This window comes from Lissotriton helveticus, chromosome 2_1 (assembly GCF_964261635.1).
Source record: "Lissotriton helveticus chromosome 2_1, aLisHel1.1, whole genome shotgun sequence".
Lineage (NCBI taxonomy): Eukaryota > Metazoa > Chordata > Amphibia > Caudata > Salamandridae > Lissotriton > Lissotriton helveticus.
Window position 1 is genome coordinate 1,755,717,475 of NC_136059.1, and position 14,119 is coordinate 1,755,731,593.

A 14,119-nucleotide genomic window follows, 5' to 3' on the forward strand; every position below is an offset into this window, starting at 1 on the left:
TAAATGTGGGCAAAATAAATCATGTGTATATAATGGGCTTTGAAAGGAATGCTGAAACTCGTCTGACAATTTTAAAATAAAATAAATGAAAGGTGTTGGACATGGCCCTTCTGGCAGGTTCACCCCTAAACTTTTTGATTTTAATGGTGACCTGCTGATGCTGATTTTTGGGTTCTGCGCACTTTCACTGTGTCCCAGTGGAAAGTGCGTGCGCACTTTGAGTGCATGTGGTGAGATAGGCCTGCCCTCCCATAGGAATGTATGGGGAATGTATGTGTCCCTGGTAGTTCCTGATGCGTGGGGTTGGAGAACCTGACCTTATGGGCCAAGCGGCGCAGGGCACGCCTAAGATCTCCGGGTTCACCTGCCTTGACAGACAGAGACACGAGACACTCTGTTAGGCGTAGAATAACAAGTTTATTAGCTGCAGCTAAGCACAGTTGTCTAAGAAGTACCAAACGGGTAAGTTCTCTAGAGACTGCTACTTCATTCCGTAGCGTACAGTCTATTATACAGAGCAAGTTTACAATGACAACTCCCAAAACACACAGAACTGACAAATAGGAGTAGTTCGAAAACAAGCTATCGGATGTCTAAAATACTCCTTCCTTTCAGACCCCGTGTGCTCACCTCCCCTCAAGTTTAATCAACACTACTGCCCGTAATTTAATTTGCAGGTGGTAAAACATGTGTAGAATGCTTCAAAGGATAGGCTATATAACAAGAGAACACACGAAGAGAATAGTGAAGGCCAGCTAAACAAGATAAAGTCGAGAAGAATGGTGGGACTCAAACAGTGGAGTAAGACATGGATTAATCACTCCAGACATGGCTTTACGAACTCGGCCAGACCCTGGCATCGGTTTCGTAAACATGGGCAAGAGTTATTCTTTAATCAGGAAAGACACGTAGCAGCTGAAAAGGCAAAAACACCACGTTTACCGCGTTAGCCGTGCTGCCTGAGTGAGGCAACACAAAATGGCGGCCAAGCACAAAATGGCGGCTGAATATGAAGCGAAGTCAAAAACTACGTAACCTCAGGGTGTACAGGCTGGAGTCTGGTATGTGCGGACTCGTGTGATTGAATGCTGCGAGATGATACGTAACCTCAGACCCTCCTTTTGCCATACTCAGGCAAAGCACAAAGAGACCCATGTTAGTCTGAGTCGATATCAATGGTCATGAGGTCATTGAGTTGTTGCTGCAACATCATCCTAATATTCTCTGTTTTCTGTACTACTGGCTTAGAAACAAAGATGGTGGCACAAAGTCCACAAATAGCTGGGCCACACTGTAAACAAAGACAGCAGGAAAAGATGATTGCTAGAATCATTCCAAGGAAAGTTAACACTTTCCATCCCCATGTGGACAGTAGTCCCCCAAACCATCCCATCACAGACCAGTCTCCAGTGTCCTGATGAATGGACTCAGAGATGACATGTAGCTTAGAGATGGCTTGGTATACTGTAGGGGCATGGTCAGGAATATAAATGCAGCAACTAGACCCAATCAGTTTACAGACTCCTCCTCTATCTGCAAGAACAATGTCTAGAACCATCCGGTTCTGTAGAGTCATAAGACGATCCGCCTGAAGTTCAGCTGTCAAATTGTTCAATGCTCCAGAAGTTACATTTATGGTAGAATCGACCACACGAACTAGGTGTCTAATGTTTCTGCTATTGACCATTGGACCCCAAAAGGGAAGAAACCCTTTCAGAAAATCCACTCCCTCTTGTCCAGATGTGTCATCAGAATCTACAACTCCTCTACCAAATCTCTTTCTATGGTGATCAGCAGGAGCAGTATATGTAGGGGGTAGGGGAAAAGCTATATAACATGTTCCTGAGAAATATGTGGGAAGCCATTATAAGCTCTATCATGACAAATGAAATATGTACCTTGAGATGGCACTAATGGTGAAGAAATCCGGGGTGCATAAACATACGTATAGGAACAATTACTCTTCTCTTGCTTAATTTTGGTATTCTGGACATTTATTTGTAAACACAAATAACCTCTTTGGGGAAGAACCCAAATCGGTGCGAATTTCTTCTGTTTAACTTTATCAGAAAGGCTAGTAACATACTGAGTCACATTCGATCCATCATAGGCTCTTTTCTCATCTTTGGGAATTTTACTAATATCAGCAATCTTTGCCATAGTTACTATTCCCTTTATCAAAGGGCTATGACTGAAATCCACTCCGCCATTATAAGATCCACCAGGAGGATATCAAAGTTGATTCTGGTATGCATTAGAAAACATACCCAGATAAGCCCAAGCAGAACCTTCATACGAAAATGGAAGGACTAAATACGGCATCCCTCTCTCTGTATTATGTGGTATGAGACCACAAACCCAACAATCCATAGTATTTATTATTAATTGATGCTGGTGTAACAATTGAATGAATGAATTGTTAAAATATTCCAATCTTCTCATTTGCTCGTGATCTGGGAGTTAGTAAAATTAATGCGGAGAAATAGTAGTAGAGGAAATCAAAGAGACAGAAGTAGGAACAGGTGTTAGTTGTACAATATGTATGAGCCATCCTATGCATGCTAATAAACTGCATAAACATACTAAGACACACAATGCTACGCCACAACGACTGAATAATAACTTCTTATAATAATCTCTTTTCATTATTTTAATATCATTCCCTTTCCCTGCATTATCCATTACTCTAAAAGCGTTGCTCACGATAATCTTCCTTAATCACTTGGCTGTGATTGTTAGCCGTCCTATAACACTGCAAGTCCTGTTGACCTAGTCACTATTCAGGTCACAGCTCAAGACTCCTACCGTGACCCTGCAACTTGATGGATAAAGAAAAAGGAACGTTTCTCTTTTAATACAAACGAAATTATAAGACACAAAATTAACTGTCCTTTTGCAACCTTTTCCTTAGATTGTATCGTGTTTTACCAGGTGCTGTTTGATCCTTAAACAGAGTCTCTGGATCTATTGTATTTAGTCTCAAAGGTAAAGGTACAGCTTCCTGTAAAACGTCGTCGTCTTCTTTCTCTGAGCTAGTCCAATCCAGGCATGCACTACTGAACGGTACAAATCTGGGTACCTTTTCGCATTCAGTATCACCAGCACCTTCTCGGACCCACTGGTCAAAAATTAAAGGCAATGGTACCCTTTTGCAATGCACGCCGTGGATCCAGTTCTTCTTTCCGACGACTTTCACAGCTATACGAGTAGTTAGTAAAACTTGTCTCGGCGGCCCCCAATGAGGTTCCAAATTCTTCTTCCTCTGGAGGTTTTTGAGACAAACCCAGTCTCCGGGTTGAATGGAGTGTCCTCGATCTGAGGAGGCCTCCGGCAAAGCGTTTTGGACCTGTTGACGAATAACATGCAATTTAGTGGTGAGGTCATGCAAATAGTCAACCAGCAATGGGTACGGAATATCTGAGTATTTCTTGGGGCGAGGGACTCCCCAAACATTGGCTGGGCGTCCAAAAACAATTTTGTATGGGCTAAGCCCCAAACGAGAATGAACCGTCGTTCTTGTTGAAAGAAGTGCCAAAGGCAAGGCATCAGGCCACGAAAGGCCTGTACTAGCCTGAATCTTTGCTAACTTAAGTTTGAGAGTGCCATTATAGCACTCCACCAAACTCGCTGACTGAGGATGGTTTGCCGCGTGGAATTTCTGTCTAATACCAAGGCCCACACATACCTTCTGCATAATTTGACCAACAAATTCACTCCCATTTTCACTCCAGACAATGCGCGGCAAACCAAATCTAGGGAAAAATTCCTTCAAAAGAACCTTAGCAGTAGACAAGGCAGTGTTGTCCTTTAGGCGGTAGGCCTCTATCCGTCGGGAAAAGGCACAAACCACCACTAGGACATACTTGAGATTGTTAAAACGTTCCATATGGATATAGTCTATTTGCAGTACCTCAAATGGATACGTAGGGGGAGCAAAGTGACCCACTGGAGTTGGAGATCCCTTTCCTGGATTGTGCATCAAACAAACAATGCAATGTTTCACCACATTTACTGCACATTTAGGAATACCTTCATTGTGCCATACTGGAGCTAGAAGTTTACATATACCCCTTGCATTAATATGGGCTGGTCCGTGAGCCATAGTCACTACAGGTAGTACATAAGCATCTGGCAACAACCATCGTTGATGCTCTGATAATTCCATCCAACATCCCATCGTATCCAACATTCCCGTACTCTCTTTCCACTTACTCAATTCTTTCTCAGTGGCCTCTTTCTGTATCGCTTTCACGCTTTCTACTGTGTCTTCACACATGCCACCTTCTGCAACCCATCTTGCAGGGCCTGCAACATACATGCGACTTTCAACATTCTTCGCCGTTTCCCTCGCTATTTCGTCTGCAAATGCATTTCCTTGACCTACGTCATCAATAATCTTTTTATGGGCACTGCACTTCACAATCGCTATTTGAGTGGGCAAAGCAAGTGATTCGAGAAGGTCAGTCACCAACTGACCATGCTGTATTTTAGTGCCGTGGGAGGTAAAGAATCCTCTTTCCGTCCACAAACGACCAAAACTATGGGCAACGCCAAATGCATATTGGCTGTCTGTATAAACAGTCACTCTTTTCCCTTCCGCCAACACACATGCTCTTGTTAATGCAATCAATTCTGCAGCTTGCTCTGAATTCTGCGAAATACGTGCAGTTTCTACCACTGTGTGCAAAGTCATAACAGCATAAGCAACTGTCGTCTCACCATTAGGAAGCTTAAAACAAGACCCATCTACCCACAGGATCCCATCCGGATCCACAAGTGGTGTATCTTTCAGATCTATTCGGCCTTTTGTTTACTCTTCTGTACGAAGAAAACAATCATGCTGATCTTGTACATTTTTCTCATCCAAAACAGGCAACAATGTTGCTGGATTCAGAACATTACATATTTTAATATGTATATGACTAGCTAAAAGCATCAACTCATATCCAGACAAACGGGCACTCGTTAGGTGCTGAGTTTTTGTCCTGTTAAGGAGAGTATCTACTGCATGAGGCACCAAAACATTAAGAGTATGATCCAGCACTAATCCAGCAGATTGACAAATAGAAATCGCCGCTGCTGCTGTTGCTCTGAGGCAACTGGGTAATGCTTTAGCTACCGGATCTAATGTAGCCGAAAAATAGGCACACGGCCTTTGTTTGTCCCCAAATTTTGGGTCAAAACTGATAAAGCACAACCTTCCCTTTCATGAACATAGAGTGTAAAAGGTTTACTGTAATTTGGAGTACCCAACACAGGAGCAGAACACAAAGCAGTACGTAAATCAGAGAAACTCTTTTGACATTAATCAGTCCAAGGAAGAGGCTGAGGCGTATCTATAAGAGTGAGTGCCAACAAAGGTTTAGCAAGCAGGGAAAAATTCGGAATCCATTGCCTACAATAAGAGGTAATGCCTAAGAAAGCACGCACCTCTCTTTGTGGGATGGTACAGGCATTCGTGCGATTGCATGAATACGTTCTGGGGTCAATCGCCTTACCTCCTTCGACAAGAGATGACCTAAATAGGTAACCTCTTGGAGGCCATATTGCAACTTAGAAGGTGATACTTTATGGTGTAAATCAGACAAATGTTGCAAAAGCGACGCAGTCGCAGTTCTACAGACATCTTCCGAATCAGTAGCTATTAACAAATCATCTACATATTGGATAAGAGTAGCACCCGAGGGCAAAGAAAAGGTGTCGAGCTGGGATTTCAAAGCTTGACTATATATCGAAGGACTTTCACAATAGCCTTGAGGTGCACGCTTAAATTGGAAACTTCGGCCTCCGAGAGAGAAGCCAAAGAGATCCCTACTCTCTTCAGCAATAGGAATGCTAAAGAAAGCATTTTTGAGATCAATAACCGAAAACCAAGCTGCCGAAGCAGGAATCATAGTGAGCAAAGCAGTAATGTCCGGTACAACAGGAAACTGAGGGACTACAATTTTGTTGACCTCTCGAAGATCAATCACAAAACGGTACACAGGTGGCTGGGAAGGATCAGTACGTTTAAGAATCGGCAAAACAGGGCTGTTGCAAACGTTTCCTCTGGTCTCTTCGACCACACCCTTCTGGACCAAGTCATGAACAATAGCCAACAAAGCTCTCTCACCATCGTTAGATATTTTGTTTTGAGGAACACGTGGCAACTTAACGTCAGGCTTAACAGTAATCACATAAGGTGGAATTTGCAACAAACCAACATCATTCGGACCTGTAGCCCAAAGCGTAGCAGGAAGTGAACGCAGTTCAAGTGGCAGCTGTTCTTTAGATACATACATCGGAGAAGTCAATTTATCACCCAAAGTAAGATGCACACCAGAGGGTGAACAATACAGCGTAGCATGCAAGCGTTTCAATAAGTCCAAACCCAATAAATTCTCTCCACAACCCGTTGTTAAAAGAAGTGGAGCTTCCAAATCATACGGACCAATAGAAATGGGCAAAGGACAGGAAACCGGGTTAGTAACTGGGGCGCCAGAGAATCCCACGGAAACATTTGTTAAGCCAGACAAAGGTGCCCCAGGGAGTTTGGAACGCATTATAGAACTTCTCATTGCACCAGTATCCAAGAGAAATGGTTCTGTAACACCCAATGCTACAACATTAACATAAGGTCCCTCCTGATCCACAGGAACTGATACGACTCCCTTACTTTGTCTATGGCTGTCCTAGCTAGTATGAAAATCAGCATTCTCACTATCTAAACAGTAGTCATCATTATAATATTGTGCAGACTGAGAATTCTGCTGATCAAAATATTTCGTAGAGTCCTGAGGGGGAGAGGGACGTCGGTCCTGAGACGATGCACCACGTCCTCTACCCCGAGATATAGACCGAGAATCACCACGACCCCGTGGCGCTAATGATCCACCATAGCGCTGTAATAAAATCGGACAAGCATTCTTAAAATGACCATCCTCTTTGCAATAGGCGCATTGATTAGGACCCAACGGAAATCGCGGAGCTGAAGATACCTGTTTCTGCAACAGCTTCTGAAACTGTGGGGGCTGTTGAAATTGGGGCTGAGCAGAACGAGGGGTATAAACCTGTTGCAGAAGAACCTTTGTTTTTAATTCCTTAGTCTTTTTCTCCACTTTTTCCTTATCTTCCTTATCCCTATTTTCATAATACTGAGCAGTAGCTAATATCTGGGCAGTTGAAGAAACGGCCCATGAACTCTCTGATTGTTTCAATTTATGAGACAACTCTGGAAGTAGATTAAAGACAAACTTATCTACGAACAATCGTTGTCCACCTTCAGTACTCATATCTTGACCACTATGGTCGATGAAAGTCTCTTCGAAACGAGTAAAGAAATCGGAGACACTTTCATCAGTCTTTTGTTTGCACGCTCCTAACTTATCCCAATTAACGCTACAGCAGGCATCATCGTTTTCATAAGATCTATTATTCTAACAGGTAATTTCGTAATTAAATCATCAGGTTTGGCACCACCTATTTGTCCCGCATCTGCAGCTGTAAGAGCAGCCCAAACACCACCTAAAGCTTGATCATGATCTTGTTTACGAATCTTAGTCCAGATCGCTTGTGGGACTACATTTCCCATAAGTAAATCAATATCTGCCAAATTCATAATACATGCATCAACAGTCTGGGACAACTCTTTATAATACCCAGCAGGATTCTTACGAGGGTCCGGTAAAGACTTTTTTAGCGCCAAAACTTCTGATCTTTTCCAAGGATCATGTACCCATATACGCTGAAAATGAGCTGGGACACCTGGAACATTACCTGCCTGAGGAACTTCATCTCTCCATATTGGAGGAACTTCTCGCATCGGATATTGTGCCATTTTACGACGAACCGCAGGATCAGGCTCAAGAAAATTTGGAGAGAAAAAGGAAGATCGAAGAGTAACAAGCTTATGAATAGCGCTCTCCACAGCGGGACCCACAATAAGACCCTTATCAAATTGATCCTGTACTTCAAATAAATCCTGAGGAGGTGAATCCAGATCCACATCTCCCCATCTTTTAATAAGGGTATTGCACATAGCATTGAAAACATACTGCTGTGTAGGCGCATTACATTTAAGGGAAGTATCCAGAATATCACGCTCACTATACTGTACGCTACTCACTATCCAATTTCGAGCAAGAGAATCTAACTTAGTCCGTTCCTCTAGATCTGGAATCTGACTACGAGATTGTCTTCGAGATGACGCAGGAGAAAAGTAAAGAGGCCCAAGAAAAGGCGACAGAAGACCTGAAACGGTTTCGACTAAACGTTGTCGAGCTGTAGGGGAATCCAACACTAAAACAGGAGACAACGTATTCTGTAAAACAGGAGAAGAATCTGTGGCAAAAGAGACAACAGGTAAAGGAGACGGAGGCACAGAAGATTGGGCTACAGAAGTCGCTGGCAAAGGGGGTGGAAGTGGAATCACAGGAACAGGCATTTGTGCAGGAACCAGAACAGCTGGATTAGCAACAGGTTGTACTGGGGGTGCATTAGCACCTAACACATAAGGTGGAGGTAACGTCAATAAATGGGACATAAAAGAATCTTTGTCAGGATTCTTACTCTTTGCTGTAGTAGGTAACACAGGATAACATCTATCTAGTGCCATACGATGCTGTCTTTCCAATACCTCAATCACCTGATCAGCTTTCTAATTTTTAAACTGCTGAGCAGCCTGTAGAATCGTCATATTCTGCTCTTTCTTATCTTTTTTCATCTGCTTAATTTCTTTCTGTTTGACTTCCTTACGCCAGAGGTGGAAAGAGTCAAACATTGCCGGCCGGGCTTTTCTCTTAATTAGAATTGCTTCCAAATTATCTAGTATATCAGACTTAAAAGAACCATTTTGTGGCCACTGTAGGACACCATCTTTCTTTGTGTATCGGATCCATGTTTCTTTAAAAACAATAGGACCCAGACCATGTTTTGAATAGAGCTCGTAAGTGGGAGTTCCAACTGGAGGAATCGGACAAGAATCCTCTAGCCGGGAATCCCTAGAACAACCAAAACAATAAAATTTCCTAAACTTACTAAATCCAGGCATTTCGTAACGAACTGGACTTCCTTACAAACGTCAAGGGTGTTTTAGACAATATAGTCACAGCACAAACGTACTTACCCCTTGGCTTCGGTTAGCGCGCTAATCGAATAACAAAAACAAAAACAAAGAGTGGGCGCTACCCACAAATACTTAACTAAATGTTCTTCTCACGCCAACAGATGTCCGTCTAACGTCTCGCAATACCGATCATCACCAGAGGGCCAAGGCAGGGCGACAGTCAGGGCAGCAGTCGTCAGCAGCAGTCGGGAAGGAGTAGCCGCGCTTCAAAAGACCTTCGGTCCACTTCGACATGCAGGGGTCACTCACGTGGTTCGCGAAATCCTCCAGAATTTTCTTGCGAAGCTCCTCACGACCTTTGGGCAAAAACTACTACCACTGAAGTCGCCCACACGTTGGGCCGCCAATTGGAGAACCTGACCTTATGGGCCAAGCGGCGCAGGGCACGCCTAAGATCTCCGGGTTCACCTGCCTTGACAGACAGAGACACGAGACACTCTGTTAGGCGTAGAATAACAAGTTTATTAGCTGCAGCTAAGCACAGTTGTCTAAGAAGTACCAAACGGGTAAGTTCTCTAGAGACTGCTACTTCATTCCGTAGCGTACAGTCTATTATACAGAACAAGTTTACAATGACAACTCCCAAAACACACAGAACTGACAAATAGGAGTAGTTCGAAAACGAGCTATCGGATGTCTAAAACACACCTTCCTTTCAGACCCCGTGTGCTCACCTCCCCTCAAGTTTAATCAACACTAGTGCCCGTAATTTAATTTGCAGGTGGTAAAACATGTGTAGAATGCTTCAAAGGATAGGCTATGTAACAAGAGAACACACGAAGAGAATAGTGAAGGCCAGCTAAACAAGATAAAGTCGAGAAGAATGGTGGGACTCAAGCAGTGGAGTAGACATGGATTAATCAGTCCAGACATGGCTTTACGAACTCGGCCAGACCCTGACATCGGTTTCGTAAACATGGGCAAGAGTTATTCTTTAATCAGGAAAGACACGTAGCAGCTGAAAAGGCAAAAACACCACGTTTACCGCGTTAGCCGTGCTGCCTGAGTGAGGCAACACAAAATGGCGGCCAAGCACAAAATGGCAGCTGAATATGAAGCGAAGTCGAAAACTACGTAACCTCAGGGTGTACAGGCTGGAGTCTGGTATGTGCGGACTCGTGTGATTGAATGCTGCGAGATGATACATGCGGCATGTATGTGTTTAGTGTGGAAGTGCCACTTCCAGACATGGCTGTGCGTGTGCTGTAGAGTGCTGGCGTGTGATTGGCTGAAGCTGGCTGGGGAGCCTGGCTCCAAGAGTCTGTGTGGGTCTGCCCTGGTGGTGAATGGAGAGATTTGCATGCTGATGTGAGGGAGGGGCTGCGCCTGGGTCCTAAATAGGGCTGGGCTTTCCCCACACAATGCTGGCTCCGCTCCCTGTGGTGCGTCTAATGACCCTAGCCCTGCCAGTGAATAGAAAGGGTGGTTGAGAACATCAAGGGTGCTCTAAAACCAGCTGCGACTGGTTTCTTCCCCACCCTGCACCCCAGACAAAGGAATTTACAGTATAAGAAGGGGCTGTGTCCCCTTAAAATTTGTTCTCTTCCAGGATCCTAGCTGAGGGGGCTGCTGTTGTTGCTGGGCAGGAGGACCGCCACTTGGACTGCCTCCCTGCCTGGAGGCCCAGTGAGCTGGCTCTGGGCCCAGCCTTGCCCCCCCTGCCTACTTAAGAACTTTGCTGGAGCTTTCTTTTACTTATAGCGCTTGGGAGCGCTGTTTTATTTTACAACAAACAAACTTAGGGGTCTAGACTCGAAATCCTTTAATGATTTCTTACAAGTTATCCTAATGTCTTATTAAGTACAGAAGGAAATACTAACAGACTAACAGACCAAATCACCAAAATATGGGACACCTGGGATTGTCAATCCACCTCATTAAGGATTCCCATCAATGTCTTGTATAGATCAATATTCTCATCTGGTAGTCCTGCCAGGGTATTGTGTCTCTTGATCATCGAGACAGCCAGCATACCCCCATGGTTGGCTTGGGGAAACGATCCACAATCACTTTGTTGTGCCACATGATGTTGATCTGATGGGAAGGTGCGGTGCAAGAAATTATAAAAGTGGTGAATAAAAGAGGATAGGGATCTTATCAAAGGATTATTTATTGGGCGTAAGACCCTTCCGATTTAAAAACAAGAACAGTGCTAAACAGTAATGGCAGTTCAAACAAATAGCTGCGAGAGGGCCAACATGTTTCAGCCTGTCATGGAAAAGGACCATAGGCTTTCTTCAGGGCCTCTGTTCTACGTGAATGCTACTGCCTAATTGTGACTAAACGTGTGAAAAAATATAATAATGCAAAAAACACACAAGTGAATCATCAACAATTAAGGATATAGTGTTCCTTCAACTGTCTGAATTCCTCCTTGGCACCTGGTGTATTGGTAACATCTGTTAAAGACAAACAGAGAGGTGAACCCCAATCAGCTAACTCAGTCTGTTAGATACTCACTTAGTTGCAATCTTTTTAAATGTTAATTACTCACCCAGAATGCCCGGGGAAAGGACCTCACCTCTTTCTGGACGTGGCTCAGGATGTGTGAGACCCCGCTCTGCAAGAACAAAACAACCCCGCCCTTAGCATGGGCAGAGAGAGTTTGTCTGACCTGCTCTGTCCATTAGTTATGCCTAGGGTTACATAGTAATCTGCACGCAGAGCAAACCGGCTTGCATCGACCCATCCCAAACTGAGGACTTCGCTCCACAACCACACCCATTACTACTGCCTGCAACATTGTGGTTCAATCATTCTTTTAAATCTAATGTGGTGCAGCATGACTTGTCCCACAGTCATATCTAAATGAAAGGTTCCCCCAGTATACAGTAAATAACTTCTCTTACTTTCCTTGTTTGTTATAAACAAAGGGGGAATAAAGAAAGCAAAGGAAAAGTAAGAAGTATCCCCTCTGGACTGTGTGCCTACCTGTCCGTTGTTGTCTCGGTCTGTGACTGAGTCAGGGGGAGGCACTGGGCTCTCATAAGAGCTACAATTTCACTGGTTGTGACTCGTCTGTAACAGCCAATCGGTGAGCTGCTAAGTCGAGACTGCAGTTTACCACTAAGAGATGGAGGCATGCTGTTTATCTAAAAACAATGCCTCATTTAGTGGTTGTACATATGAAAGATTTAGACAAAGCCAAGTTTTGAAACAAGGTGTAGGCTACATGTAAGCCTTATTCACGATATACTCTAGCTCGCGTAGTCTCGCGAGATAGTAGGGAGAACTACAGAGTGACGTCACACGCGGAGTGTGTGTAGTTCTAGAGGCGTAGAAACTCGCTTGATCGACGATCAAGAGTCACAGTGGCCCGAACCAACACGCTGTAAAACTCATGTAATCACGCGAGTAATTGCACATATTTACGCTTTGACCCAGAAGAGGTCAGCCGTAGTTGTTTGTGCCGACCTGTTGCATGCCAGTAGTATGCCTCGCGTAATCTCGCGAGAGGATGTATTCAACTACAAAATGACGTCATACTTCCAGTATGAGTAGTTCGAGCGTCCAGACACACTGTAAAAGTTATTATAGTGCGAATCTTGTAACTCAAAGATTAGTGTTTCATGTAGTGTCCCAGAGCTGACCAGCCACCACACAATATTGAGTTAAGGTGCAGCCAGATACGATAGTGCATAGTGTATTAATTGTATAGTATGGTCTAGTGCAGGGAATAATCTAGACTAATGATTTCATAACCACATGACAGGATGTATATATGTGATACCTCACATTCCAAAATTGTACAGGCTCGGAAGAGGTCAGACGAACCCCTGTTAATGCAGTCAACATCAGCTGAGAGTGTTGTTCTCAATCCGTCGTGCAATCTTATTCTAAGTTCACTGTCTGTTCGAAATAATCAAGTAATGCGTGCAGTGAGGGAGGGGACGAGGAGTACCTTGCTTCCTCCTCTGGTGCAACTGCAAACTTTAACAATTAGTGTGCTTGAATTCCAGAGCATGCATTTCCATAGGTGGTATAATCATGATAAATTGAACCAGGGGATAACGTCATTTAGCCCATGCCTATCTGTACCCAATTTAAAAACCCATTTCTGTTCTTTTTGAAACAGGAATTTGTATATGTCACTCACGTGTGAGGGAATGAACGGTTTCTCAAGAACATTCCACTTGAAATCCATTTCACTGTGGTTCAATAAAACCATTTGTATAGCACACTACTCACCCGGGAGGGTCTCAAGGCGCTTGGGGGAGGGGGTGTGCTACTGCTCGAACAGCCAGGTCTTGAGTTGTTTCCTGAAGGCGAGATGGTCCTGGGTCAGCCGAAGGTGGATGGGGAGGGAGTTCCACGTCTTGGCAGCCAGGTAAGAGAAGGATCTTCCTCCGGCAGTTGCTCTTCAGATGCGTGGTACGGCTGCGAGGGCAAGGCTGTTGGACCGTAGCTGGCGGGTGGGCGTGTAGAAGGTCAGGCAGTCGTTGAGGTACTTGGGGCCCAGGTCGTGGAGAGACTTGTGTGCGTGGGTGAGGAGCCGGAACGTGATCCTCTTGTCGACGGGGAGCCAGTGCAGGTTCCTCCGGTGGCTGGAGATGTGGCTGCGTCGGGGGACATCCAGGATGAGTCGGGCGGAGGCGTTCTGGATGCGCTGGAGTCTTTTCTGATTTGTTGTATGAAATGTTTAGTCAGTTTTGAAACATCTTTTTTGCACCGAAAAGTGCTCTTGTGTTCCTGCATCCTCACTCGCACCTTCCTGGTGGTCATGCCAACATAGCGTTCATTGCAGGGGCATGTTAATAGATAGATCAAATTGGTGCTGTTACAGTTGGTAAAGTGTCTCAGCTCCCAAGGGCGATCGGTGCCTATATCTATGCTCGTTGTTTTGGAAGTCTGAGGACAAACAGATCATCCACCACATGGGTAATGACCTGTCACCGGGGGCAGGTCCCACAGGGTGCCCACCTCTCTTTTTGGTGTGTCCTTCGGGCGAGTATGTATTAAGCGATCCCTTAGATTCCTGGAGCGCTTAAAGGCAAATAAAGGAAACTCTATTCTGTC